Raw genomic sequence first — 7551 nt, forward strand, 5'->3', positions numbered from 1 at the left:
TTAACTTTTTCTTTGAATGTTAAGTATTTATAATAAAAACATTACATGTTTATTTATAATTGAAGTGATCTATTTATCTATATATATTCTAAAGTTTAGTTATATGTTCTATTTTAAAACCAAAATTTATGGTTGTTTTAAATGCACCAACCTATAAAAATCCTATTAATTGCATTTAATTTACTTAATAATCTATATCTATCTATATCTATACTAGCTTAAGACCCGTGTGTTACACGGGTTGGTAAAAGAAATTTCTTCATTAATATCGTTGACATTAAATATTATACTTTTATACACGTTAAAGCACAAACAAATAAATTAGATTACAACGACAAATTGAAATAGATGAATATGCAACCCCACCTACAAATAGGTTTTTATGTACGCCATGTATAAGGGTGTGTATTTTGTGTGTCATCCATGTGTTTATTCGAGTCCCTGCAAATTTACATGCTCTTAATCTCCATTATTGTTTCAAAACATATTAAACTGGTCAAAGTAATAACCGATCTCAACCCCTTTAAAAATTACAATAAATTCCATTAAAAAATATCTCATAAAAATTACAACATTTTTTGTCCTACACTTTGTGGTCACAGACTGAGATTTAGGGTTCAAAAGAATTGATCATACATGTATAAATAAATAAATACAAAACAAAGTGACATACAAAAGCAAGATTAACGTGAACAACTTCAAAGTTAAGATCCCAGATCCCCTAACAGTTGTCACTAATCAAATTTAAATGGAAACATTGAACAAATATGTACTAAAACTGTTAATAACATAGCTATAAAAAAATACATACTTTGAATTAATAAGGACCATGATTTTTTTTACCATCTTGTTTGTTAGCACCCATTTCTTCCTTTTCTACATTTGTTTCTAGTGTACGAACCCGCTCTGAAGACCATAATACTCCACCATCTCTCTAAAATTTGAAACAAAACTCTATATCAATCACTTGTAAAAAATAATCACAAAATGTGTATGATAGTAAAAAAATTTAACTATATGCTTAAGGATTCTTTTTATTTAACTGGTAATATTAAACCCGCTCTGGAAAAACATTTATTACAAAAAATCGATACGATTTGTCAGCCGGGGATTTGCAACTTGACCTCTTACCGGTCTAGTGTCCAATTTAACCTTTTACCTACCAAAAACAACCTGCAATACCAAGCAAGAAGTAACCTATAATATGAAAACTTGACCTGCCAAGAGGCGGTTCTTCCTTTAAAGTAAATAGTTTTAAGCTCAGAAAATGAAGAATTAAAGTGGAGTGAGACGATTAGTGGGAAGTAGGGTTGTTCATTTTTATCCAAAACTTGAAACCCGACCCGAATTCAAAGCCACCCGAACCCGAATTAGGGAATACTCGAAAAACCCGAACCCGACCAACCCGAACTTTAAATGGTTCGGTTTTCGGGTCACTTTTTCCAGGCCAAAAACCCGAACAACCCGACCCGAAAAACCCGAAACACGAAACCCGAAAAAAAACCCGAACATTTATTGTTTTTTCTTATAAAAGTGTTTAGATTTTGAGTCTTTAATAGATGGAACACTAAGTTTTAGGTTCTTTTAAATATTATAATAGCATATTGTCAATTAATCTTTGAACTTTGATGATATTTATAAAGTAACAATATGAATTTTGATGATATTTTGTAAAAAAAAAGATTTATTTTTATTTTACATCTAAACCCGAAAACTGAATAACCCGACCCGAACTAACCCGAACCCGAATAACCCAAACCCGATTAACCCGAACTTTAAATGGGTTGGTTATCGGGTCAATTTTTCCCAGAGAAAACTCGAACAACCCGACCCGAAAAACCCGAAACCCAAAGAAAATACCCGATGAACACCCCTAGTGGGAAGTAATACCAAATTGCTAATAAAACCATCAAGACGAACTGTTAACAAAAGGTGAAGCCAAAAGCAATTGTTGATCATTGAATCCACCTATGTTCAAAGCCGACAGTTAACCGATGGTCAACGGAATTAACCGAGCCTCTTGTAAAAAAGTAAAGTAACCCATCCATTAATACCAAAACCTATTGATGAAAACTACAAACATTCATGCTCATCCCTAATAGACAAACAAAACGCCACCTGATAACATATTTCAGTTTTATATCACCCTTCTCATTACACCATGTTCGGTTTAAAAAACGGCATTACTTGAAATGATGGATTTAAAAAGCAAATATTCATTGTAATTGATACTATTTTATTTTCATGGTTCTCGTCGTTCAAGTGGTACTATCAAAAGATATCGAAAACTCTATATCAAAATAAAACTTCATTAGCATAAAAAAACTAAAAAATTACCTATTAGTCATTCCTCCCATTGCCAGATGATAGAAGTGTATTGAATTCCTTTAATTCTCGAAGGTGATTCAGAGGTTGCTGAAAAGGTGTCCTCAACTTATGATCAGGTAATAAACTTTTAAAATAAAGAACATCAATTAGTAGAAGTTTAGAACAAAGATAATAAGGTTATAATATGACATTATTTCACAAATAATACAATGCCAACTTCTAAAAGGAATATCTTAGAATTGCATATGTTAGAGATATAATTTAAAAACAACAATAAATATACTATCCTCAGAAGATATAGATAAGTATGGAAATTACTAAAGAGCTGCGTTGCCATTAATTCCTAGAGAAAGTTCTTAAAAACAATAATATCTTAATTTAACGTTTTACCAACAAAAGTCCATCCATTAGGGATTTAGGGCCATTCCAAAGTTCAAAGACAGGAATCCATCATTTAGAAAATATTATATAATATAATCAAACAAAGATTTTCATTAAAAGTTAGCAACTTTAAATCTTGAAGTTGAACTCATTATTCACAAAATACTTCAGGTTGCATCAAAACTGCCTCAAGTGAGTGGTACTCCATATTTAAAGCCAATTTCCACAATTACACTCACTATAAAGCAAGAATGATTGAAAGAGTAAAAGAAAGAGGTTAAATGACGTAAAATGCGAATTCTAACAATGGTACTAAATCATTATCTTAAATAAAATAATACCAGTAAACACCTTAGTTCAAAAACATACTTGCTTACCATATCAATAGACACTTTTCGGAATCGGGTCAACTTGTTTAGAAACCACGACGGGTTGACCGGTTTATAATCATAACCAAACAAATTATTGAATAAATAGCCATCTTATTAATATAATTAATAAGTTGTTTACCTTCTCAGTTCTTGCTCTAATAGCCGAGTGTCACCAATCCTTTTACGCGCGTCAACTCGAATTCGGTGGTTCCAGCTCCGATATCAAGATATGCACCTACAACCGCACTATCTATGTCAAATTCAATAAGATTAGATATGAGCGATTGGAGTGAGCAGGTGAAGAGAGACTACGACTAACATCAACAAAACCTAAACAAAAAACTGAAAAAATGCTTAGATTCTTTGAACCTCACATAAACCAAACATCAAATTCCTATCGAGAACAAAAACACATGAAACCCTTTGATAAACCTAAACTAACAAATCCACTCAATCTCTAACCCAAATAACAGAATCTTATCACCGATTTCCACACATACCTTGGAAAAATGCTTTAATCATGTTATTAACACAACAGACACAAATTTCTAAACACCATATGGTAAACCATGAGAAACCCATTATTGCAACAAAATAACAAAGTATGGTGGTTTGAGATATCAATAACCTTTCTTAAAAAAAGAGTATGAATTTACGATTGTAAAAAAGAAGTTACAGCCAATCAAGCATGTTACAGCGCCACTTCTCAAGAAGCCTGCCAGGATTTACACCACTATAGAAGCGTCAATTTCTCACATCTATCACAACAAAGCCAATTTTCACTCACTACTGCAGCTGTACCAGAGCAGGCCCACCATTTTCCATTCTAGGTAGGCCCGGGCCCACGGGACCCACTACTAACAAAGATGGTTTTGGACCTTTCTTTTCAAGTCTATCCTTTGAAAAAACATCACTTTCTTTAGTGTTTTTTTCGGTAAGATTTTCCAATTTTGACACATATATGTTTTATTCTTTAGGTAGAGTATTATCTTTCTTTAAACCATTCTCCAAGATCTGACTTCCTTTTGAGATTTTTTATTTCAATAAGATGGTTTCCCCAATTTCCACATCAAAATTCTATTATATTGTAGTAAATTGTATTTAGTAAAAAGGATCATAATGTTCTACCATACCTCCAGAAAGAAAATCATAATTAAAAGAGCATACTGGACCATAGTGTTTATAATTAAGGTGTACCTTTAGTGGCGCAGTTAGATTGCCATCCACATAAAAAAACAATTCTCCATTTTTCTCCATCAAGCCGAATTGCTAATCAGACCTTAATAAAATAACCATACATTTGAGATTTTAATATATATATACTTACATCACCACTGCCCAATCAGACAGCTTTTTTACTGGTTCATGGCTGTTTTTATCCCGTTAGGCACTTTTGGGCCTTTGGCACCGTGCTACACGTCTTGGGTTTTGCTACTCCCTGCCTTCCCTAGGCACGCGCCTTTGATTAGATAAACAGAAACAAAAAAAAACATACATTGACGTGTAGTAGAAGCGATGAAATGGAATCTGAACCCGACCAACCCGAACTTTAAATGGTTCGGTTTTCGGGTTACTTTTTCCAGGCCAAAAACCCGAACAACCCGACCCGAAAAACCCGAAACACGAAACCCGAAAAAAAACCCGAACATTTATTGTTTTTTTCTTATAAAAGTGTTTAGATTTTGAGTCTTTAATAGATGGAACACTAAGTTTTAGGGTTTTTTAAATATTATAATAGCATATCGTCAATTAATCTTTGAACTTTGATGATATTTATAAAGTAACAATATGAATTTTGATGATATTTTGTAAAAAAAACATTTATTTTTATTTTACATCTAAACCCGAAAACCGAATAACCCGACCCGAACTAACCCGAACCCGAATAACCCAAACCCGATTAACCCGAACTTTAAATGGGTTGGTTATCGGGTCAATTTTTCCCAGAGAAAAACCCGAACAACCCGACCCGAAAAACCCGAAACCCAAAGAAAAAACCCGATGAACACCCCTAGTGGGAAGTAATACCAAATTGCTAATAGAACCATCAAACCGAACTGTTAACAAAAGGTGAAGCCAAAAGCAATTGTTGATCATTGAATCCACCTATGTTCAAAGCCGACAGTTAACCGATGGTCAACGGAATTAACCGAGCCTCTTGTAAAAAAGTAAAGTAACCCATCCATTAATACCAAAACCTATTGATATGAAAACTACAAACACTCATGCTCATCCCTAATAGACAAACAAAACGTCACCTGATAACATATTTCAGTTTTATATCACCCTTCTCATTACACCATGTTTGGTTTAAAAACGGCATTACTTGAAATGATGGATTTAAAAAGCAAATATTCATTGTAATTGATACTATTTTATTTTCATGGTTCTCGTCGTTCAAGTGGTACTATCAAAAGATATCGAAAACTCTATATCAAAATAAAACTTCATTAGCATAAAAAAAAAACTAAAAAATTACCTATTAGTCATTCCTCCCATTGCCAGATGATAGAAGTGAATTGAATTCCTTTATTCTCGAAGGTGATTCAGAGGTTGCTGAAAAGGTGTCCTTTAATTCTCGAATCTGACCAATGACCGTTAATTGCTACGATCTGTGTGGTATGCAAAGGAACTTTTCCAATAAAATAATTCAACCATATATTATGTGATATCTTCTTCTTTTTCTGATGCAGAATCAAATGAACTTTGTTTCAGAAACAAAAACAAACATATAACACGAACAGTTCAAGTATTTAAAAATTAAACAACTCTTAGAGATACATATACAAACAAAGATGGACTACTGAATAGAATAATCAATTAATTTGAAATTACAGAGCCATAAAAAAAAACTTATAATCAGCATTGAAGAGCCCATATATGTTAGATAGTTATCCTAATATGAAACGAAATGAGGAAGTTCATGAAATAAACTTATAACAAAATAATCAATGGTGTGTATTGATAATATCTCCAATATAATAATCAAAACACATGAAATTCGAATGAGAAATATTAACACAGTTGTGGAAACCCAATACAAAATCAGAAAAAGGAATCAAAAGTAAAACCATACCTTTGATGTAAAACAAAAGATGCAAGCTTGTAGTGGTTGCGGGAATTACCTTAATAAGGAAAACAAAACAGAACAAAGGAAGAACAATCAGGAATGAAAAACAAAAACAACCGAAGAATAAGAACAATTACCTTAAGAATTGGAGAATCAGAAGCGACATAGTGAGGTGTAGACTGAAATTTAGGGTTCAAAAGAATTGCAGATTTCCATATCCATTCTCAGTTTGACATAAACATAGAAGCTTTGAAATAAATATTATGATTTTGTACCTTTGATTGCGAGAAATCCACACCAAACAATCGTAGAATGAGGAGATTATCTTGAAATCCATTGATAAAACCATTTGATTCTTTAACAAATCGACACTGTTTAAACAATATAAACCCTAATTTCAGATATGGAAATTGAACTTAGAATCAAATCTGAAGAAGAAGAAGAAAAACTACAGAGAAGAAGAGTCTAACCTTGATCTAGAATGTTAGATCCATTGTCTTCGCATAGATTAATTGTCAAAATAGATTGAAAAGGAAGGGTTTAAACAAAATGGAAAGTTTGGTGAATTGATTGATGGTGAAACGTATCAAGCACTCTTTGATAAAAAAAGAGCGATGTAATGAGATAAAGAAGAATAGAGGTTTGGCGCCCAGAGTGAATTCTCTTGATTAAGAGGGTGTCCACATCATCAAAATGATTGGCTAAGAATAGCCCATGTGGCCTAAGAGAATTCATTTAGTATAATAGATAGATATACTTAAAAATATAAGTTTAGTTATATGTTCTATTTTAAAACCAAAATTTATGGTTGTTTTAAATGCACCAACCTAGAAAAATCCTATTAATTGCATTTAATTTACTTAATAATCTATATCTATCTATATCTATATTCTATATATACTTAAAAATTTAGTTAATACATTTGTGTCTTTCAAGTAAGTTATAATGCTTATGGTACAACACTTAATTAGGTAGGTAGTAAAAAGGGCAAAATTGTATTTCTGCATTAATATTAAAATGAATAAAATTTATAAAGAAATTCATTAATTTAGGCATTTAAAGTAACTGAATTTGAGGGTAAAATTGACAAACCCTCCTCCTGCATTAATTTTCGAAAGCCTTTCATCTTCGTCTTCAATCAAGTCAAAACGTATCACAGATTTAATTTCATCCGATTCATCTACTCTAATAGCTCTAAATTGATTCAATGTCCCTGTGATGCAGGTAAATGAATTGCCATCTTCATATTCCTCTAATTCAAGCTTTCGAACCCTAGCCACTGCTTCAATGACGCCAGGTACTTTTACTCTTCATTTGTTCGATTATCCTATAGTTAAAGTTTTGAATTCACTAACCAGTATTTCAGTTTTGTTGATATGATTTTGAGACCATCTCACGGAA

General features: G+C 32.2%; 1 long non-coding RNA gene across 1 annotated transcript; it reads right to left on the reverse strand.

Annotated features, from left to right (window-relative positions):
- Positions 1 to 6298: 6298 nt before the first annotated feature.
- Positions 6299 to 6670, reverse strand: LOC118480544. Its single transcript, XR_004863195.1, has 3 exons — positions 6621 to 6670; positions 6426 to 6521; positions 6299 to 6329 (listed from the first exon to the last, which is right to left on the reverse strand). It is a non-coding gene; the product is annotated as an uncharacterized LOC118480544 (long non-coding RNA).
- Positions 6671 to 7551: the final 881 nt, after the last annotated feature.

This window comes from Helianthus annuus, chromosome 7 (genome assembly GCF_002127325.2).
Source record: "Helianthus annuus cultivar XRQ/B chromosome 7, HanXRQr2.0-SUNRISE, whole genome shotgun sequence".
Lineage (NCBI taxonomy): Eukaryota > Viridiplantae > Streptophyta > Magnoliopsida > Asterales > Asteraceae > Helianthus > Helianthus annuus.